Source organism: Canis lupus, chromosome 21 (genome assembly GCF_003254725.2).
Source record: "Canis lupus dingo isolate Sandy chromosome 21, ASM325472v2, whole genome shotgun sequence".
NCBI classification, from domain to species: domain Eukaryota; kingdom Metazoa; phylum Chordata; class Mammalia; order Carnivora; family Canidae; genus Canis; species Canis lupus.
Window position 1 is genome coordinate 38948770 of NC_064263.1, and position 23237 is coordinate 38972006.

The 23237-nt window shown below is 50.2% G+C and overlaps 1 long non-coding RNA gene across 2 annotated transcripts in view; it reads right to left on the reverse strand.

Moving 5' to 3' along the window:
• Positions 1-10984: 10984 nt before the first annotated feature.
• LOC112667681 (uncharacterized) overlaps positions 10985-23237 on the reverse strand; it is a 112163-nt gene continuing 99910 nt past the window's right edge. For both annotated transcript variants that reach the window (XR_004807868.2, XR_004807869.2), the window contains exons 2-5: positions 22156-22253; positions 20444-21435; positions 14553-14633; positions 10985-11948 (exon numbers count right to left, since the gene is read on the reverse strand). This is a non-coding gene — a long non-coding RNA (uncharacterized LOC112667681). The remainder of the gene's footprint in view (positions 11949-14552; positions 14634-20443; positions 21436-22155; positions 22254-23237) is intronic.

The window sequence follows — 23237 nt, forward strand, 5'->3', positions numbered from 1 at the left end:
TAAACAGCTGAGCCACTGGGGCTGCCCAGGATCTTCTTTTAAAGAACATTCGGGGATCCCTGGGTGGCTCAGTGGTTTAGTGCCTGCCTTCAGCCCAGGGCGTGATCCTGGAGACCCGAGATCCAGTCCCACGTCGGGCTCCCTGTGTGGAGCCTGCTTCCCCCGCTTGTGTCTCTGCCTCTCTCACTCTCTCTCTCTGTCTCTCATTAATGAATAAATAAAATTAAAAAATAAATAAAAAAATAAAAGAAGATCATTTCCTGCAATTGTTTTAAAGTAAGATGCCAATAAGGCAACTCTTGGCCATGGGGGAAAGATCAGCATTAGCTGCCTGAGCCGCGTCGTGGAGCATCAGGTGGAAACAGAGGCAGGTGGAGCAGGTGCTTCGCCTTTGAAGGCGCCCCCCTCACGGCAAGCGCAGGACTCGGGGCGCAGGCCCTGAGGGAAGTCTTCTTTCCAGGACACTTGGCCACCTCGGAGCCGCGGGCCACACAGAAGCAGTGTCAAGGCCCCCGGGGTGACAAGCTGGCGCAGAGCAGGAAGGCACAGCATTCACAGTCCGCTGTGTGCGTCCTGATGGGCTGAGCGCCTTCCGCACTGAACCCCACATAAATAGAGAAACAAACAGGTAATTCGGTGCCATCCGTGGTGCAGTTGGTGTCTTAATTAATTAATTTTTTTTTTCTGTTTCCCTGCGAGGTTCTCTGTGCCCGGAAGGCCCTTCTCCAGCATCTCCACGTTGCAGACTCCGTCTGTCCTTCCAGCCCCAACTCGGATCCCACCGTCTCTCTCGGGGAAGACTCCCGCGGCCCCCCTCTGCCAGCACTGCCCCCCCCCGCCACTCCCCCAGCTGGAACCTCTTCATCCCGTACTCATGCGTTCTGCGCTGTAGTCTCCACCTGTAACGTGGACCTGCCAACAGTGGCTGCTCCAAAACGTCCTTGCAGGGGCTCGTAAGGACACTTGGACAGAAGCTTAGTATACACACCAAGCTCAATCATTAATAATGATAATAGTGACACTAATCGTGGTGACTGATGGATGTGCCTGCCCTCCTTTGCTGTACCCTGAGGTTTTATTTCATTTTATTATTTTTTTTAAGATTTTATTTATTTATTCATGAGAGACACACAGAGAGAGGCAGAGACACAGCCAGAGGGAGAAGCAGGCTCCATGCAGGGAGCCCGATGTGGGACTCGATCCTGGGTCTCCAGGGTCACACCCTGGGCCGAAGGCGGGTGCTCAACCGCTGAGCCACCCGGGCTGCCCCTTGCCCTGCGGTTTTAGACACAGGGCAGGGATGAGGTCTTACTCATCCCCGAGCCCGAGAGGCCGCAGGTGGCCTTGGCACTCAGCAGATAGCAGGCTCAGGAGGCAATCAGGGGGATGTGCGGACAGGAGCGGCGGGGGCCAAAGGCAGGCGTGATCCTCGAGCCCACAAGGGCGCTGCTCTGACCCCTCCATCCACCTGGCCTTCCTTCGGGGCTGCTGTCCCCCTTGTCCAAGGCCAGGCCACGGGGTCCTGGGGCTGGCTGCCCGCATCCTCGCCAGAGGGGTGTCGCCACTGCCTCGCAGGCGGATGGCCTCCCCGAGGCTGCCTCCCAGGGGGCCGGTGCGGGGGCCTGTACCCCGGAGGTGGGGGGCCCCGCGATGCCGCCCCCCAGGCCGGCCTGGGCACCCGGCAAGGCCCTGAGCGCCGCGCGGTTGACTCTCTACCTTGTGGCCGCCGCTTCCCGGCACGGACAGTTCCTAAGGGATGTCAGACTTTGAATTTCTTATCATGTTGTTTATATCTAATAAGTGACTCGCCCTGTTTTTTTAAAAGTCAGCTTTTAAAAATACTGTGTTTGAACATCTGTCAAGGGCTGGGGATTAGCTGAATAGGCACTGGATGCCAGGATATTATATTCTCTCTTATCCTTTATACTGTAATTATCTTGATCCTCAAACAACTCAGCACCAGTTACAACCACTTTCGCAGACTTGTTGTTGCTGCAAATTCAAAAAATTATTTTATTTGAATCTAAATTAAACTGATATGTAACAAGGTTTTTTTTTCCATGCTAAGTCTCAAAAAACAGTATCTGCAGATGATTAAAAAACAGTAAAACATGGACAATTTCAAAGTTTATTTCAAGAATAAACTCATGAAAATTCATCTAATTATGCAGCAGTGTACCAAAAATAATCTTTTCCAAACCTAAATTTGTTTAACAAAACACACAGTCAGCTAAGCCAAATGAAAGCAAACGTGTGTTTATGGCACAGTCACCCCCCCCACCCCCGCCCCCACCCCGCCACTGGTGCTCGAGTGGGCAGGAGGGCTTGGCGGGGTTCGGAAGCCTGTTGGCGGCTGGTGTGTCCTGAGCTGTGCCTGTCGCCCTTTCCAGCGAGGGGACACTGGCATCGCTGGTCATGGAAATGGGCCCTCTGGTGGGGGGGCTCAATTCCTGGCCACGCGCACAGCTCGGCGTGGAGAACTTAGAGCATTTCGCCGTCAGGAACCGTCTCAGGCAGAGGGCACCACCAAAGCATCGTGCACGTAAATGATGCCCAGTTGGGCCACGTCTGCCACCGAGTCACAGGAATCGTGGTGACAGCTACCATGTACTGAGCCCTTGCTCCGGGTCAGCTCTTTATTTGCGGGCCTTACGTTCATTTTGCCAGCTGAGCCCTAGAGCAAAACTGGGGGCTGGCTGCTGCGCCCTTGCTTCACAGGTGCAGAAGCTGGGTTCAGAGGCAAGTAGCCTTCCTAAGATCGCACGAGTGGTTGGCTGAGCTGAGCTGGACTCTGTCTTCCAGAGCTATGTTCTTCTCTGCTCTGTCATCTATGTTGGCTTGGTCCGGGGTCAGCTTCTCTGGGGAATCCATGGGAATCTGATCTCCCAACCCAAATAGGTCCTTGTTCCTCTCTGCATCTCACCTGAAAAATGGAGAAGGCAAACCTTAGGACATAGTAAAAAGTCCAAAAAGTCATCAAAGATTACTCTAGCCCTGGACCGTACACTCTCAGAGAGCAGGAAGGTACCATCTCCATCGCATCCCTGGTGCAGTATGGTGGCTCTTAGAGTGTTGGCTGCATTGATCCATGGGAAGTGGAAGAAAAAGAGAAGTGTCCTTCCTATTAATTGTTTGCAGCATATTTGGGGAGACAAGACTAATTTGTGTGGCGGAGGAGAGACCCACTCCAGTGAGCATGCCGTTAAAGGGAATGAGTATGGGTTACCTACCAGGCGACCCATCAATAATGTCATCCTGGAACTGTACCTTGCCAAGCATTAGACATTGGTTTCTGGACCCAGTGACTCAATTTTCTAGCTGTGTGGCCCAGGCAAGTGTTTGAACCTCTCTGAGCTTCCGTCGAGGAGAAGCCATGCTGCTCTCACTCTGCTTTTCTCTTTGTATAGTTGCGGGGATCCCCTGAAATACCAAAAATACTGTCTTGTACTATAGGAAAGGTCATGATCATCATTATTCTTGACAATGAAAACAGGCAAATGAGGTTGAACTCCCTGGAGGGAATGGGCAGTGGTTCGAACCATGAAGGAGGAGCCACATCTCACAGTGGATTGGGATGGATTCCAGGAGAAGAACTAAAATCAAGGCTCTATATCAGATCCAAATCCTATGTTTCCAGAAGCCTATAGCATCCTCAGGGCTTCTCATTCAATCTTGCCTCCCAGTGGTGATATTAGACACTCACTGAATATTTTTAAAAATTAGCTCATTTGTCTTAATTGCAATTAAAGAACTGGGTTAAATGAAAGGGAATAGGTTTGAAACATAATTAAAATCCACCGACCCCCCCAAGCACACAAATAAAATAAAATCACCAGATCAACTGTCTTTGCAAAGTTCTGTGGTCTGTCCCACCACTATACCTTTTCCCTAACTGAGGCAGAGAATGCGGGGGAAGAGCTTGGCTGCCAGAAAGGACCACAGAGGATTATGTGCTTGGACACCCAGGAGGAAGGAACCGGGGGCTTCCAGGACACAGGAACTCCAAACACGCTTTACAAAATTGGCTTCAAGAGGGAAGGTCTTCATCTCAGCAGTCAACTATCAATCCACGCAATATTTTTTTGTCCCTGCTGTGTGACTGGCACTGTGCTAACACTTGGATCTCCAGGCTTTTCTTATTTTCTCTCTCTGTTACCTTGGGCAATGCTCTGATCTGCAGTTTATCTGTAAAACTGGTACCATTTTATATGCCTGCCAGAGTCAGTAGGACAATTGAATTAGACTAAAATGCTTAGCACACTATGTGACATATAGTGAGTGATTCCTTTAAAAGAAATAGTAGTGAAAGAAAGAAGAAAAGAAAGAAAGAAAAAGAAAGAAAGAAAGAAAGAAAAAGAAAGAGGAAGGAAGGAAGGAAGGAAGGAAGGAAGGAAGGAAGGAAGGAAGGAAGGAAGGAAGAAGGAAAGAAAGAAAGAAAGAAAGAAAGAAAGAAAGAAAGAAAGAAGAAAGAAAGAAAGAAAGAAAGAAAGAAAGAAAGAAAGAAAGAAAGAAAGAAAGAAAGAAAGAAAAGAAAAGAAAGATCTAATAGTGGGATAAGCCACAGAAAGAACTAATAAAAGTTGGAAGTAAGGCGTGCGTGTGCAAAACACAATCCGGATTATGCCACTCCATCCTCAAACACCTTCCGTGCTCACCACACTGTTCTAGGGAGCCCAAACTCCTGAGGCCCTGACCATTCTCCAGACTGTTCTCCAGACCTACCTGTCACAGCCCAACTCCAGCCCCTACCCTGTGGCCTCCTTTTCTACCACATGTGGGTTCGTTTGGTTGGTTCCTTGTGTATGTGTGTGTTTTAAAGATTTTATTTATTTATTTGAGAGAGAGAGAGAGAGAGAGAAAGAAAGAGCTCGCACAAGCAGGGGAAGGGCAGAGGGAGAGGGAGAAGCAGGTTCCCTACTGAGCAGGGAGCCTGACGTGGGGCTGGATCCCAGGACCCTGGGATCACGACTTGAGCTGAAAGCAGGTGTTTCACTGACTGAGCCACCCAGGCGCCCCAGCTTGGTTGGTTCTTGAAGAGTCTGTGTTCTTTCAGGCATCTGCACCTCTACTTGAAAAGCCCCAGCAATTCAGCGACAGCCTGCTGAATGGCAGCCCTTCTGGGAGACCTCCTGGCCTTGTACTCTTGTTCAGGTGGAGTTCTGCTCCCTCCTCTTGTCCCCGCAGCATTTGGACAGTGGATGCAACGATCATTTTGTGACCAGTTCTCCAGTAGACCACGAGCTTCTTGAGGAAGATGCCTACCCTTCATGGATCCCACGATTGGAGGGGTCTAGCACGGTGCCTGACGGGGGGGCCTTGGGTGACAGAAGGGTTGGAGAGAGGGAAACCCACAGGCAGGAAGAGGTCAAGAAATTCTGGACAGTTGTCCCCACAGGGGGGAGGGTTGGTGAGTCCAGAGATGGGCTACTGAGACTCACCTGGAGAAATTCTGAAAACAAAGCAAAATCAAGCACACATATTTCCACCCTCCTGAGATTGTCAGTGTGTGGACCCAGGCAAAGATGGACTCGCCCCGAAGCTACTGGAGCTTATACGCCAGCATCCTTCCCTTGTACACCCCATTCCTGCGCCCGGAGAGGAGCTCCAGCATTTCTTATTTATAATCATTTTTCTATCTATCTATCTATCTATCTATCTATCTATCTATCTATCTATAATTGTATATTTAATTACATATAAATATATCTTTATATCTATATATCAATATAAATATGTATTATTTATATATCAACATAAATATATATCAGTATATAATTATATATTATAAATTTATCAATATATTATTAATATGTAATATGTTTAATATAATTAAATTATATATATGATTAAATATATAATTTAATTATATATTAAATATATATATATTTATTTATTTAAAAGGACCCTCCATATGGAATGAGCTCAGGCCTCATAAAACCTGGACCACCTCTGGCCCCCAGGATCTAGAGCTTTAATACGCCTGCCAAGTAATTCCGATACACAAGTACGGTTGGAGATCACTTGCCACTCAGTGCAATCAACAGACCGGAAGAATCAGTGTCACGGGCGAGTGTCTTACAGTTCAGAATTTCGGGATCCCCCTCAGACCTATTATATCGGAGGTTGCATTTTCACAAAATCCCTGAGCTGACTCATATGAAAAAAAAAATCAGATCCAAAATAAAATTTGTGAAGCGTGGCCCTCAGAATTTCTCTGAGAGAAAAAGTATTTCCAGCCATGAGATGATCAAGGAGGCCTTCCTGGAGGAGGTGATCCTTTAGCTGGGCCTAGGAGGGCAGGGTTTGGATGCGTGAAGTACATCCAGCAGAGGGAGCAGGATGGGGAGGATGCGGGTGTGCGCGAGTAGTCCGGGGCCTTTGGGCTGGGATAAGAGAAGAACAGCCACAGGTAAGCCACAGGTAAGCTGTCTGGAGCGGGAATGAGAGAGGCAGGCAGGATCTCAGGCAACCCAGGGCTGGGTTAATAAGGCCTCTGGGTTCTAATAGGTAGGGATGAGGCAGCCTGGAGTTTGGTCGCAAAGATAGGCCACATCAAGCCACAAAGGCAAGGGTTTCCCTGGGAGAGAGAAAAGGCCACAGGTACAGCCACCTGCTCAGTACACATGGGGCTGCCCCCCTCCTGAAAGGAGTACTAGAAGGGGGGGCAGGAGGCCCAAAGAGGGGGCTGAGAGCAATCACCAGAGGCCCTCTCTTTGTTTCCACCCTGGGGTCCCCCTGGGGCTCCCCCCCCAGGAGCTCCCTGACTGTTGGCCAAGGAGGTCTCAGCAGTGGGGGCAGTGGTGCTGCAGGCGGGGCCCTGCGAACCCCGTGCCCCCTCCCTCCGGGCTCTGCAGCCTCCTCTGGCTCACGCCTTCCTGCGGCCCCAGCAGGAGCTCCCGCCCCGTGGTTGGGAGGGCTGAGGAGGGCTCTCGGGCCCACCGGGATGTCCCGGGACCTGACCAGGTGCGTGCGGCCCTTTGAACTTTGACATCACAGCTCGCCCCTATGCATTTTTCTACCCTGTACCTGGTTCAAATTCTGACACCTGGTGGATCTGCAGTGAATGCTTGGCGGAGCCCACGGCCCAAATACCAGCTCGTGGGAAACTCCTTGGCCCGCGCACACCAGTAACCACGGGCGAGCGCTGTGCACCCTTGCATTATGTGAGGTCCCCGCCTGGGGCGTCCCCGCCTGCCCCCGGAAATGCACACTGGGTTCCCCCCACCCCACTTGCCCTTCTCAAGCGGTGGGGAGCCTCCACATCAGGTTCACGCTGATGGATCCGTACCCACAGCCCCGGAGTCGGAGGATCCCCAGGAAGGATCCAGTGTGATGCTGCTGCCCTACAGGTGCTGGGGGGCCCAGAGAGCCCCTTGCCTCGCTCCAGGCCGCGCAGCCCCAGGGCGGAGGGGTGGGCTCCCCATCGGGTGGCTCCTACGGGGGGAGTAGAACCAAACACTGGGGACAAGCAGCTTATCGTTCTCACTGTGCCCTCACCTCTTGGGTCCCACCCCCCATACCCGCTGTCCCCTTTGCTCCTCTTCTACTTCATCTCTTTCTCAGGTCAGCAAACATGCATGAGGTCCCCTGGAGCCAGCTTTTCGAAGCCCCCCGAAACCTTGTGCAGCAGGCCCTATTCGTCTCCCCCTTTTACGGGTGAGGCCCTTGTGCACAGAGACGTCCAGGACATCGCCCAAGGTCAGAGAGCTGGCCGGTGCAAGGACCCATGGGGGTTTCCGGGTTGCGCTGCCCCCCGGACTCTCGATGGCACTGGAAGGGAAGTCAATGCCAGCCGTGGGGACAGACAGTGTTCCTGCAAGACTTTTACATTTTTCTCCTTAGTCGTTTTCTGGACGACAGTCCTCACGTAGTTTGCCCCAGACGGTCAGCGGGGACTGCTCGGTGCAGGGGGCGCAGGGGGCCACTGACAGAGTAGTGGGGAGGGGTTGGGGTCATGTGATGGGGAGTCCCGAGAGCTGGAACTTAGCTGTGTCTCTGCCACTCGCTCTCTGTGACATGGGGCGCGTCAGTTCACCCCGCTTTTCCTCATCTGGAAAATGGGAACAATAGTCCCTTCTACACTATCGTACTTCGGAGGGTTAAACTGAGCTGAAAGTGGTTCATAATGTCAAAAGGCAAAGCCAAAGAGAAATCAAAGTCATTTTGGCTACTTATTTTCCTTTGTTGATTATGTAGAGCGGTTTCTCAAAAAAAAAAAAAAAAAAAGAAGCAAGAGACTCTGTGGGGCGCCTGAGTGTATAATAAAGAGCCCAAAAAGGAAGAAGGGCTTAGCAGAAGAGCTCTCTGTGGCTAAGGGTAAGGGGACTGATTATTTGGAAGAACGAAAAAGGCCCAGGGGATAGTTAATGGTCTCAGGTTAAATGGACAGTCGTAGTCCTTCATTCATTCAATAAATATTTATTGTGTCCCATGTGCCAGTCACAGTGCTGGACCCTGGGGTGGTTTACAGAACAGACACAGCCTGGATCCTCACGAAGCTTCCCGTCTACGGAGAGTCGGACACGGAACAAATGCATGCAGCATTAAAATGCTTTATTATGAACTATAAGGCCAAGGAAAAGAAGAGGTTTTTTTTAAGATTTTATTTATTTATTCATGAGAGACACAGAGAGAAAGGCAGAGACACAGGCAGAGGGAGAAGCAGGCTCCCCGGAGGGACTGGATCCTGGGACCCTGGGATCACGCCCTGAGCCAAAGGCAGATGCTCAACCACTGAGCCACGCAGGTGTCCCGAAGAATTTTCTCCAAGAGGGAAAACAGCATTGGGTAGGTGGGGACACACTGGAGGACTCAATGCCCTACTTTCCCCGCCCCCCTCACCCCGCCAACCCCCACTCCTCCCAACCACCCCATCCCCTGCTGCATCCCCTGCTATCCCAAACACCAGAGGCCTCTGCTCTGTCCAGCTTTGTATTAGCTTGATTCTTACTTCATGGAAGCTGCGATCACAAAACACCCAAACTGGGTCACTTGTAACATTTAATTCTGGGATTTCGGGAGGCTGGCAAGTCCGAGATCACAGTCCTAGCGGACTGGGTGTCTGTGGGGACCACTTCCTCATTGATGGCTGTCTCTGCACTGTGACCTTGAACGGCCAGAGGGGCAAGGACTGTCTTTCCTGAGGACACTGATCCCATTCATGAGAGCCCTACCCTCCTGGGCGGGTGGGTGACCTACTCACCTCCTGAAGGCGCCCTCACCTTGGGGTTAGAATCTCAACGTGCAAACCTTGGCGGCCCGGCACAAACATCAGCCCGGGACAATGAGAAATTTTTGGAATGTCCAAGAAAAATCTGCACACATATCTGCAGGTGTCAGTCTGCTTCCACGGGTCTTGACCCTGCCCTCTTCCATGGGCTGCAGGCATATCAGGATTAGTCCCACTTTACAATAAAAAAAAAGTGGGGTCCCTGGGTGGCTCAGCGGTTGAGCATCTGTCTTTGAGCATTTGTCCAGGGCGTGATCCTGGAGACCCACGTGGGGCTCCCTGCATGGAGCCTGTTTCTCCCGCTGCCTGTGTCTCTGCCTCTCTCTCTCTCATGAATAAATAAATAAAAATTTTAGAAAGAAAAAATGTTCACAACCTACAGTGACCGGCCTAAGATGCCACAGCCAGTAAGGCCACAGCAGAGCTCCGAATTCGAGCCCTAAGCGAGGGTGACAGACGGGCCGGGGAGTCCCTAGAAGGCTGCGGCCGGGCCTGACTCAGAATGAGGTCAGGCTTCCAGGACGGGCGGAGGGCGGAGGGCTCAGCCGGGGAGCAGGCATTCTCTGCAACACCCGGTCGGGTCGGGTCTGTCTGGCGGCCCGCGGCACCCCCCCCCACCCCCCCTACACCCAGAGCAGGGTTTTCAGAGCTCCCAAGGGAGCTGGAGGCAAGTGGGGGGGGCCCTGGGGCTCCCTCCCGGGGGGCAGGGCCCCAGTCACCGTCAGCCCCCTGGGAGCGCGGCAGAGGAGCAGGGCTTGGGGGGCCCCGCTGGGCTGCCCGCCCACGCCGGGGCCCTCCCGCCGCCGCTCCCCCGGGCGGGCCGCGCCTGCAGTTCCCCGCCGCGGACAGTAGGTGGCAGTGGGTCGTGCGGAATCTCGGGCGTCGCGGGGCCGGGCCGGGCGCGGGGACCCAGCCTGCAGAAAAACCTGGCTGGGCTTCGGCCGCGGCGCCCGGGGATGCGCGCCCCGGGGTGGGTGGGGCGGGCGGGCGGGGCGGGGGGCCGGGGCTTCGGCCCGAGCCGAGGTCAGCGAGGACTTGGGAGGCAGCGCCGGAGCAGGACCTGGAGGGCTCCCTGGGGCTCCGCGGGGCGCCCTGGGGACCCTGGCGGGGGAGGGGCAGGGGAGGGCCCTGTCCCCTGCCTCCTGGGCCAGAACGAGTGCCCGGCGTGGGAATCTACATCCCGAGCGAATAGGCCTTTTTTTTTTTTTTAACTGAAGAAGCAATTGCCTTCCAGGGAGGTCCAGGGGTTTGGCTGCGGCCACCGCGCGCGCCCGCCGTGCAGGACTCGAACCCAGGGCCCGGGGCTCCCGCGCAGGGAGGGCCGCCTGGGCCGCGCGTCCAGGGGCTCGGCTCGGCGGCGCCGTGGCCCCGGGCGGCTGGGGCTGCTCGGGCTGCTGGGCCCCAGGGCGGCGGGTCCCCAGGGCCAGGCCTCCCGCCGCCGGCTCTTTGCAGGCGGGCGCCGAGCCGCTTCCCGCGGGCAGCTCCCTGCGCCTCCCCGCCCTCCCCGCGCGCAGAAGGGAGAACGTGGGCCACGGGGCGGGGGGGGGGGGGGGGGCACAGCCGGGGCGGGGCTGCGAACCCGGGTCTTCCCTGCCGCAGCCCCAGGAGAGGCCGCGCGGGTGCGGGTCCCCTGCAGCGGGGGGCGCCCTCGCGGCCTCCTCCACTCGCACCGCCGGCAGGCAGGGAGCAGCGGGCAAATTAATTCACGCTATCTTTACATTATGTATAATGCTGCGTGATTTTTATTTTGCTTCATTCCCGAAATCTTTTACAGTAATTAGTAGCCGAGTAAAATATAAAAATCAATGCAATATAACACTTTAATGGTAATAATACACCATCCTGTCTAATTAATAAAATCTGTTGTTTCCAAGCTCGATTATTTATTTGACAAATTGATAGCACACATCCTGTTCATACCCTCTTTCCCGGCGCACATCCTTTCAGTTTATTGAATAAAATCGTAGCGGGAAAATAAACAGATTGTCTTCTGACCTGACAAGCAAGTGAGAAATAAACCCCTCACTCATACATCCCTAATTGTTCTCAACAATATTCTCTAACACATGTCCAGATTGGTTAGAGATGCATCTCGATTTCTTCCTCCTTAAAAAAAAAAAAAAATTGTTTCTTCTTATTTTAGGGAAAAGAGACGTGGCTTTCCCTTCCTTCTGGGCAGTGTTTGCGTTGAGGCAGTTTGGGGAAATGAATTTTGTGGCTGTGCTCAGAGATCTGCATGGCTCCTGCGGCTGTTGAGGCTCTGGGGAGAGGAGGTGCCCTGCTCTGAGCTGCCCCTGGAGCACTGAACCCCTGTCAGAGGCAGCAGGAGAGGGTCAGGGGGAGGCTTGTCACCGGGACTGGGGAAACTGGAACCCAGAGCCGGGTTAGGGCAGGATCCTCAGGCCTGGTGATGTTTGTGGGTGGGGGTAAGGGTGAGGACCACTGTCCAGGGTTTTCATAGGCAGAACTTGGGGGTGAAACACTGATCTAATTACAAACTCGAATGTGTGTTATTTTATGCAACACAGAGATGGTTCAGATGCTAAGTGTGAAAATACGAAAGCATTTTACGCTATATATAGGGCCTCGAAGAGAGAGAGAGGCAGAGATCCTGAGACAGAGACAGAGAGACACAGAGAGAGAAAGAGCAAGACGGCAAGAGAAAGAAAAAAAAAAGAGGCAGACTCACCATCTGCAGGTTATTTTGCAGCACTTTTCTCTGAAAGAAAAATTGTGATGTGATCTGTGTTTGGGGAAAAGCTGTGCTCTCCTCAGCTTTCAAGCTACATTTACTGTAATAAAAAACGGAAAAATGTCCAAGTGCACACAGGTGAAGTCACCCTCTCATGGAGATTGGCCGCAGTACACACACAGAGGTGTGCACACCTAAACACACACACACACACACACTCACTGCAGGCACAGTGATGTACCACAAAGGCACACACACTCTCCTGAGCCCAGGCTATTACATCGCCGCACACGTGCCACATTGCTGACACTTTCTGAGCCATCACAGTAACCACTACCTTCCCTTGAAGTTTCAACAATGCTCTGATCTTATTAAACCTCCCCCCACCTTTTCCTCTGATCCACCTCCACTCCCACCACCATTTTGTGCTAATATATTATTTTAATAATAATAATAATAATAATAATTTAGAGAAGATTTGCCTGAGAGCATTTCCTACCATCTCTGGAAGCCCATCAAGTAGGTGGTCACTTTGAGCTTGTTGCCAACACGCAAGTACACAGAAAGTGATCAATAAGTGCACTTGGATTACTTTACCTTTTATAAAGCATTCCCTATGAATTGTGTTAGGCCAGGGGTTCTACGCCCAATTTATAGATGAGGAAATAGGTCATTTCTCTCCAAGAGAAAGCAGTTGGGGTCTTCACTGAAAAATAATTTTCACTGAAAACTTTCCATGGGTCAGAGACTATCTAAATGCGTTATAGGCATTATTTCATTTAATCCTCACAGTAACTCTGACATGGTTTCAGTTATTACATCCAGTATGATCTTCAGGAGGTTTAGGTAATTTGCCCCAAATCATACAGCTAACACGTGATAGGGCTTGGATTTGAAGCATCATGTGTCTGAATTAGCAATTCCTCAAAGCTGTGTTCTAGTCCATCTCTGACAGTCAGTGGCTGAGTGACTTTGAGCAAGTAGCATATCTGAGACTCAGTTTCCCCAACTAAAAAATGATTAAAAATTCCCACCTTATGGGATTGATATAAAGGTTAAAGGGGGTGGGGCATTATTATAAAATAATGTGCCCAGGAGAATGCCAGGCATGTATTAGGATCTAATAAAGTCCATTTTCCCCTTCAATTTTCCTTTTGTCCTTCAAAGGGAAAGTCACCCCACTAGAAATCGCTGGAGAGAGAACTCAGTAGGTTGGGGCTGCACCTAGTGGCAGCTCAGGGTTCCAAGCCTTGGTTTTATCATTTGCAAAATAGGGAAATAACAGGCTTTTTGCAAGAACAAACTGAGGTAAAGCATAAGAGGTGAGCATAGTGCCTGGCATACAGTTGGCGCTAAACAAATATTTGTGAAACAGAAGAAGGGAGGGAGGAAAGAGCCTGGTGAATGGTGCTCAGGTGCTCCAAAAGAACCTGTCCCCAGCAGCTGTCAGGGCCCGGGACAGTCCCACCCTGGCTCCACCAAGCAGTGGGCAGGAATGTTCCAGAGGGTGGCGAATGTCCTGTGGACCTGCTCAGTGCCATCGATCAATATGTTTTATGATGGGTCTAATTAAGCTCTCTAACGAGAGATCACGAGATGACAATTTATCCCAGAGCCATCACTCATTAAAATGCTATTTCAGGAGATGACATCGTTCCAGCAGTAATTGGAGGAGTTCGCGTGACTGGAATCTCTTGGGAGCAGAGATGTCCCTTGTCACTCCTCACCTCCGTGGTGAGGGGCTCAGAGGGGCCCTGAGAGGCACAGGAATTCCTCCCGTGTTGCAACAGCCCGGGGCTGCACCTCCTCTGCTTAGCTTGGCCCCCTCCAGCCGCTGGGGCGCGGGGCTCTAACCAGGCAGGCAGCCTGCGGCTGGGCAGAGACCCGCACCCAGAATCCGAAGCTGGGCACCCTTGTTGTGTAGGATGGGGAAGGGGCCGTCCCCGTTCAAGCCTCAGTTTCCTCATCTGTAATGAAGCCCTGGTGATGCCTTCCCTTCCCAGCTCACTGATTTGTTTGAAAGATTAGAGGAGGTGATCCCGAGGTCCTGGGATCGGGTCCCACTTTGGGCTCCCCGCAGGGAGCTTGCCTCTCCCTGTGCCTGTGTCTCTGCCTCTCTTTGTGTGTCTCCCACGAATAAATAAAATCTTTAAAAAAAAAAAAGTGACTTCATTTCAGCAGTCAACTATCAATTCACAGAATAGGTTTTGTCCCTGCTGAGTGCCTGGCACTGTGCTGACACTAGGACCTCCAGGCTTTTCTTATTTTCTCTCTCTGTTACCTTGGGCAATGCCTGACCTCAGTTTATCTGTAAAACTGACATCACTTTTATTATTATTATTATTATTATTATTATTATTATTATTGCTATTACAGAACAGAGGAGTGGGAAGAGCACAGCCGTTGAAGCGAGAGTCTGTAGGTTCAAATCTCTGTTCTATGACCCACCAGCCATGTGACTCTGGACAAGTCACTCAGCATCGCTGAGGCTTGATAACGAATCAGTAATAGTGGCCACTTCCACAGGCTGTTGGGAAGATTTTAAGAATTCTACAGTCAGCTTGGTTTCTGAAGGTCCTGGAGACACAGAGATGAAGAGACAGGGCAGTTTTCCGAGGGCTCCTGTCATACCTGAGTGTCCGCAGAGTAATATCCACGCCGAGGGCAAATGACAAATCTGAAGAGGACCCGATCAGCCACGCCGGCTGTACCCTGGAGGACATAAGGGAGTAGGTGGCATTTTAGCTAGACCTGAAATAAGAGAGCTTCTTCAGTTGAAGAAGAAAGGAAAGAGCATCCTGGGATGCTAAGGACTTGAGGCCGGAGAAAGTTGGGGTGTTGGGAGCATTGAGAGCAGGGAGGAGGAGCTGGTGGATGAATAAAGGGAATGGCATCCAAGGATTTGGGGTCGGAGAAAGTTGGGGTGTTGGGAGCATTGAGAGCAGGGAGGAGGAGCCGGTGGATGAATAAAGGGAATGGAATGGCACAAGGAGAGAAGGAAAGGAGGCTAGCGGGGCCAGCAGAGGGCAGGGGTTTCTTAAGGTTCCCGAATGTCATGCAAAGTGTTTGGACTTGAGTCCGAAGGTCATGGAAGCTTCGCTGAGGATGAGTCTCATAGCGCCGTCACTGAACGTGAACCTCAGAGAGGAGGCAGGTTCAGGCACCCCTGCCAACCAAGGTGGCTCAGAGCCTGCGGCGTGAACCTCCTCCGCCCACTGGGACCAGAGGCCCAGGCCCCCCACCCAGGGCGCCCGCTGTGGTCCTGCAGGGAGCAGGTGAGGAGAGGGCAACCGGGATGGGGCCCCAAATCTGGAGCTGCTCTTCTCCCAGGAAGGAGGCCAGGAAAGGCCACCTGAACCCACTGAGCTGCTATCGTGCATCATGCGTCAGGGACGCAGCACTTAGTTCTGACAACACTCAGATGCCATTGTCCCCATTACCAAGTGACGCACCTAAGTCTCAGGAAGGGACAGGGGCTTCCCCAAGGTTGCCAGCTAACAGGAGCAGAGTCAGGATTCTATCTGTGGTCAGCTGGTCCCACGGCTGCACTGTCACCACTGCCACCAAAAGTGGTCACATGTCGCATCTCCAACCTGCACTGGCTCGAGGTACGGGCAACTTACCTCGGTTTTTCAGAGGAGGATGCTGACCCCCAGAGAATTCTCCAGGAAGCATCTTGCCATGGATGCCTTCCATCAGATAACTTTCTGATAGAAAACAGAGATGCAGCTCTGACCTGACAGCTATGATGCTGAGGAACATGTTTTCCTGCAACTCTGGGACAGCACTGATGGCCTGATTCCAATCTGTTTTTCCAGAATCCATTTGCCTTTGCTCATTCTTGACTTTAAGAGCATATGTGACCAATACTGGCTCTTTGATTTTTTTTTTTTTTCCGAAGGGGTAGAGCTAAGAAGTGGAGACATTTTCCTATTACATAATAAAATCATTCCCTTAACCAAAACGGTGGGAGGGGTCCACCGTGTCTAGTTTGAATGCTTTTCAGAAAATAAATGGGGGGAAAAGGTAGCTAAAGATATTTGAAGAAAGGATGCACCCCTAAATGTGAAATTGTTCAGAAAGTATTTGTAATAGGATTCAAAGTATTCATGACAGCCACTACTTACACTGTTTAAAAAGTTGCAATTAGTACCAAAAGGCTTGGATGAAGAAAACATCATATCATAGGCATATTTATAAAACAACTTCCATCAGCCAAAGGAAAAATGGACAGAACTCTATTACAAGCTTTTTATATTTGAAGAGCAATTTCTAATAATATATCTAGAAGCCATTTCTGAAATTGACTTAGTGTGCATGATCTGGGATTAATGTTTCCTGCAAAATCACATGCTCGTTTGAACGTAAACATTTTGCACTTCCGTTCCACCTCCTGGTTCAGAAGAATGCACCTCCAATGTGTAAAATGATCTATCAAAATTAATTGTGAATGCCCTAATCCAATCAAGTCCACCTCATTAGGCAAACATTTAAATTATTAAGTTAAATAGTGGGGTATTTCAATATAATCTTGTTATGCTATTTTTATGGCAATACAAATGCTGTCTACAGATGGGCGCAGCTTCCCAGCCGTCGTCCCCATTGTTGATGCACTTGCCATCCCCACTGCTGGTGCATGGCATCGGTCCACAACCACTCAGTCTCTCCTTCCTTCATAATTACAGAGGGAGCCCCTAGTATGTGCTAATATTGGAAAGCTGGAGAAGACGTTCACTTCTCCTTTGTGGATGCGGGGACCAAAGTTCTGAGAGGTTGGGTGATTTTTCCTGGATCACCCAGCAAATCTGTGGCAGAGCTGCATGAGTGCTGCAGGAGAACCCCGGCTTCGGGACTCTGATCCACCCTTGTGCTCGCTTCACTGTCCCGAATTGGTTTCTCTGTCCATCTCCTTTCCACTTTGACTCAAACAGAAATATAGAAACAGAATACATCAGGTCAATGCTGGACATCGTCCAAATAATCAGTATTTTGCACAATGACTTTTTTAACCTCCTTATATAGTACAAGATATCTCCCCAACCTGGTTGCTCTTCACCGAGCCTTAAATAGCTTGTTCTTTCCCAAATTCCTCCAGCCAGCAAATAGCTATTCATCATTTGATATTTCCTTGAAGGCCAGCCCAACAAAGACATGTTTAGAAGAAATAAGATCTGGAAGTCTCAGACTCTAGCCCCTAATTTAGTCTCTGGATATGTGTATGTTGTAGGGAAGAAGAAAAAAAAAGGAAACAAGCAGACTGAAAGCAGGCCTGGGGGCTAGCTATCGCGATGGGCTGGGCGCCCATCCTGGGATCCTTTTCGGAGCCAGAGCGCCCATCCCGTGCTCCTCTAGGGAGTTGCGTCTATGGTGTCTCAAGATTCAGATTTAACTCAGAAGACAGGTCTAAGGGAACTTTAGACCCTACCCTACTCTTGGCCATAAAGTGAAATGAAGAACTTCCCAGTGTGCCCCTGCTAGTGTTTGGCTCATATGTAGACGTGCTTTTCTTTTCTTTAAACCTGGGGCATGGCTGAGACAGGGCGAGACTTCTGAGTCATTCCCAAGGGGAGCTGACTGACACCAGAGTGCCATGAATCTGGGTATCCTTCTCCCACAGTTTGGTTGGTTCTCTGGTCCAGGCTACAAGACCTCGTTATGACTTCCATAAGCCCTAGTTTATCACTCCATCGATATAAAGAATACATTAATAAAAAATAAAACATTTTCTTCCTAAAAGTTCTTTTTTTTTTCTTTCTGGTTTTAAAAGAAATTAAAGGGCGCCTGGGTGATTCCGTTGGTTAAGCGCCTGCCTTTGGCTCAAGTCATGATCCCAGAGTCCTGGGATTGAGCCCCACATCAGGTTTCCTGCTCAGCGGGGTGTCTGCTTCTCCCTCTCCCTCTCTTCCCCCACCCCAGTTGTTCTCTTTCTCTCTCTCTTGCTCACACACTGTCTCTCAAATAAATAAATAAAATCTTTTTTTTTTTTAATAAGAAAGGAACTGAAATGTTTTCATGGGCACCTAAATGTACTGTGGGTCCTGGGCACTGAGCCTGCTATGGCTAATAGACACATGGGCCCTGCCAGGCCTAAGGACATGAAGCCCAAGGAGAACAAAGCCTCCCATTCTGCCTCTGTTTGGTGGATGGACCCCAACCATCAACTCCAACACTCTGAAAATATCTAGCTTCTTTATCTCCCATCCTCTTACTTCCCATTTCTTGTGTGGGGACAGGTTAAAAATTACTGGTGTAAAAAAAATGCCCTTACTACCAATCAAGCTCAGGCTCTCCAAGTTTATCATTGCAAGGGGGATGACCTTTGTTCTTTGTCCTCTTGGTTTGATTCCTTCTGCCACCATCCTACTCAGCCTCATTCTTCACATACTAAAACATGGCTCAGTTAGGGTTAGAACAGTCAGAAAGACCTTCCCAAGGGGAAAGCAAACACATAGCATGCTGTAAATGCATGATACAAAGGGGCCCATAGGAACAGAGGATGTCAGCAGCTAAGACTCAGCGGGAGGCTCTGGGTAGCCCAGGCTGTGGAAATTGGAAACCGACACAGTAGTGGTGGGAGGGTAAGCTGGTGCGACCACTTTCGAAGACCAAAGTCGAATGTAATGTCTTATGACCCAACATTTCTACTCGAAAGTAGTAGATTGAACCATGTGAACTTGCCAATATTTGATTGTTTCTGATCTACAAAAATGGCAACTTAATTTGATTCGACCTAATACATAACTAACAGAAATGCATACATATGCTCACCAAAATTGTGTATGAGGATGGTCTAGCAGCACCACTCAGAATAATCAGATACTGGACACTGGGCAGAAATCCACCAACCATGGACTGGATAAACAAGTTATGGTTTGTTCATGTAATAGATTAGGGCAAGCAATGAAAATAAGGTGTAACTATACTCAACCACTGCTGATTGAAAGAAACCAAACACAAACGTGTGTGTATTGTATGATTCCACGATAGATAATTCAGACACTCCTTATCCATGGTGTTAGAAGTCAGAAAACAGTTACCCTAGTCAAAGGGGACTAAGCATTGACTCCAAAGGTACATGAGGAGCTCTTTCTTGATCTGGGGACCAGTTTCGTGGATGTGTGTGTGCACTTCGAGAAAATATATCAAGCCAACTTATGAGCTGCATATTTTTCTGTACATGTATTTTCCTTTCTTAAAAAGTTTAGCTAAAAAAAAAAAAAAAAGAGGGCCACAGAAGGATTCAGGCAGCTGTTGGGGCAGAGACAACAGCAGCTGGTTCCAGGAGGGCCAGCACTGCCCTCCTGCTCTTGTTTGTGCCTTGGTAGATGTTTTGACCATTAGGTAATACGGCTCCGTGCCAGCTGCTCCCCATGCTTTATTTCACTCAGTCTACGACTCAGCACTGAGTTGGCTCCTATTATTTATCCTAACCGATGGATGCAGACACTGGGGAAACGGATGCTTAACGACTCTAAATAACTCTCCCAAACGCACACAGCTACGGAGACATAAGCCAAAAGCTGCCCCCGAGAGCATATGTGTCCAAGCCCTCATCTTTCATGTCCGTGCTCCAGAATCAAAGGAATGGTGATCACCCGGGACAACTGGATGTTACAACGAACTCCCTTTGATTTGGGTCCAGATCCTGCCTTTCGGGCCCCTACCTTCTCTCATTGGTCCCCGTTCCTGTCCCTTCCCACCAGCATGGCCACCCATGAAGCCGAGAGATCTTTCAGAAGGAGCCAGGGTCGTGCACCTGGAGGTGGCTGGCCCAATCGAGCAGAGATGTGGTTTTCTCTGTGTTGCCTGATGGGTTGTGGCAGGGCCTCAGCCCCCCTGGGGCTGGTTTATGCCAAGGACGCCTCAGCTCCTTCTCCTGCGTACTGCTTTTTTTGACTTGGTTCTGTGTCAGTTTGTATGCAACTATGATATATGGACAATCATGTGGCTCTGGGCCACAACGAAGGCCAAACTCGGCTTCTGCCTTTTCTGACCAGAAACCCAGCCTTCCTGTGCCCTGATTCTTCCCACAGCCCCGTTCTTGCTGAGTGTGGGAAGAAGTGGCAAGGAGAAAGGCAGGAAGGAGCACTTCCTGAGTGTTCTGCGCGAGTCCATGGGTGTACTGTTTCCCTTCAGCACACAGGCCACCCCTGGGAATCGGGAGTCATTACCCTCACGGTGCTGCTGAGGAGTCGCAGAGCTCATGGGGTTAACTGCAAGGGCTCCTGTTTCCTGGGCCTGGGATGGTGAGGCTGGCAGAAAAAAACTGCTGAGATTTCAGGGGCAAGCAAAACCCCCTCTTTCTCTACTCAACACTCCTGGAGTCCTGGCATTGGGTATGGACACGCTCTCAGAGCTTGTGTCCAAAGGCTCTGGTGCATGAGCTGAACCTGACTGGTGCCATTGACAAGACGTGCGCTGTCCCACTGGACACACAGAGAAGGGAACCATTGTATACGATGAGGGGCAGAGGATGAGCGAGATTAGCAGGTGGTGGTTCTAGGTCCCACATGGCCACTTACCGCAGGTGAGCTTGAAGAAACTTCTCTCTTCTCTGGGCCTTCACTTTCCCATCTGTGCAATGAGGGAATGAGGTTTGTGGACGTCTGCTGGTCTTCTCAGTCTAGGCTTGTGGCATCTGTGACGAACCTTGGGTCTGGACCCTGAGGTATTGGTATCACTAGGAAAACACTCTCAGAATGGAAGAGGCAGGAGGGAACTTACCCCCTTGGCCTGTGGCTCAGGTGGTTGGCCGAGTGACAGGTAGGAATGAGGGACACGCATATTTGGTGGCCTGGGTCCATCAAAGGTATGGGTCCATCAAAGGTATGCCTCTCATTAGGCAGTGAGAGGAAGGGCTCAGGACGGCAGGGCCTGACAGGGCAACTAGACCAGTGCCAGATCCACACCCAAATCATTGCTGCAACCTTCGATTTTATATGTTCACCACCTGACCCCCATTCACCCCAACTGTTTCCATAATAACTCAGCAGTTCTTAAGGTGGAATCAGTGCCCTTTGAAGTCGTTTGCAAAATAACACGTGTAGGAGAGTATGAGAATTTTTCTGGAGCAAGAAGCTTCAATTAGAGCTTAGACACACACACACACACACACACACACACACACACACAGTGAAGAATAACTCTTTCAATTCAAATGCATCCCTCCTCCATCCCCACCACCTGTGCCCAGGTTCAAGCCCTGGTCATGGATATCTTGGACTATTGCAATGACCTCCTAATGAGACTCTTTGCCTCCAGCTTCATCTTTGGCCAGTCTGGCTGTCACAGAGCCCTCAAGGTCACCTTCCTCACACTTTGCTTTAACAGCCTTCTTTGGCTTTGCATTAAATTCTCCAGATAAAGTCCTAAGTGTTCAGCCTAGCTTGTGAGGTCCTTCCAAATGTGGCTTTGACTTCTTCTCCAGCCTTACCTCTTGAGAAGCCCCTTGCCTGAGCATCTGGTAGGAATGTCCTTCCTCTTTAATTTGTTGAACTCTTAGGACATAAAAAGGCTTAATTTGAAAAAAAAAAAAAGGCTTAGTTTGTTTTGTTCACTGCACTATCCTAACACACAGTGAGCGCCTGACACGTGTAGGCACTCAGTAAATATTTTTTGTAAATAAATGAGTGTCCCCATCTGTTGAAGCCTTCTCTCATTCCCCTGGTAGAGGTGGTCATTTTCTTGGATCCATAATTCACTGCATTGCAACTATTTTTATATTATATATGATAGTATTAGGTGGCATTGTATGCGTAGTTATTATACGTCACTGAGCTGTAATCTCTACGTTCACAGACCCAGTTTGGTGTTTCTTTATATCTCCAGTATCTAGACAAGGACTTGGTATCTACCAGTTGCTCCAAATAAATGTATTTTAGATAGGTGAGAAAATGACGGAGTGTCCTTTCAAACTCCAATGCTAAGCCAATCTTTGCCCATCAAAAAACCTATGCATCTTGAGGGGTCTGTCTCAGGTTCTAGTTCTTTTGTGAATCTATTTGCTCCCTTGTCCCCAATTTGATATATTTCTGGCTTCCCTGTATGTTTTGTTGATCCCTCTCCCGTGGACTAATATCCCTTTCCCCTGCGCTAAGAATTTATCAGGGAGCTCTCAGCTGCTAGTCTGCACACTCTTTAAACCCTGGAGACTCATCTATTCTGTTCGTTATCCACTCCCGCCCTTGCAGGCTAACGCAGCCCTAGCACAGCGCTCCATACTGTGATACGTTACCAGGCCATTGTCAAGCTGATTGTTAAATTTTCCCAGTTTTGGCTGGAACTCCAGTTCTTCTCCTCACACGTGGGACAACTTCAGTGTTTCACAGAATCCTGTTCTGCAAAGAAGAAAGAGAAAGATCCGCTGGCCCGTATGGAAACGTCCCTGGGAGCGTCAGCCCTTTGCATCCTACCATGCGCACGGCCAGCCGAACCCTCCCCAGGAAACCTGACACAGCGAGACATTCACACTTCAGAAAAAATAAAGATGCAGAACAGGGGAAAAAATCATTATGGGCCACAGCCATTGCACAGTGAGAAGCCCTAATTATTCTGTGTAGCCTGAGTTTTTCTTAGTAGGCAAACTCTTTTGAATATTAACAAATATTTATTTAGGAATTAATAATTGACATCTATTAAAGCATAATTTATGGAGAGTGAATTCCTCTTGCTTTGGGTTCCCACTGCTCGGCTACATCTGGCTGCTCCAGGAGTCACTCTTTCTTTTGTTAAAAGCGAGATGCAACGCTGGGGAAGAGCTCCAGCAGGGGACAGGGACGCGCTTCAGTGACAGAGGGCACTCAGCCCGGACTGGCCGCTCCTGTTTCTTGCGGCCTTGGGAGAGTTTCCTGCCCTCCCCAGCCTCCCTTCCAAGTCTAAGAAACAGACATCTTCATGTCCACCTTTATTTAGATGGACATGCTTGGTTGCAAGTAAAGGAAATTGTTGTGAGTTGGCTGGAGCAGTGAAGGGGGATTTGGATAAGGACAGGGATCATCTCCTGAAGCCCCCACGGGGATATGGCTGAGGCCTGGGCGCCCCTGGGAGCCAGGACTGGGAAGCTCTCTGCTCACTCTCTGCTTCTCACCTCTGCTTTTCTCTGCGCACCTGCTGTTCTCGTCCCTTCTTTGGTCTCCACAGCAAAGGCACAGCCTTCTCACAGCATGCGAGCATTCCCTACGTTGAGTGTGGCCACAGAAGAGTGTGTGAATATCCCTTTCTGTCCCCATTTCCGCTTTGCCCCTGTGTGGTCCTAGCTGCTTAGTGCAGAGGTGGAGATGTCACACAACCAACCATGGACAGGGGCACGGGGCACCA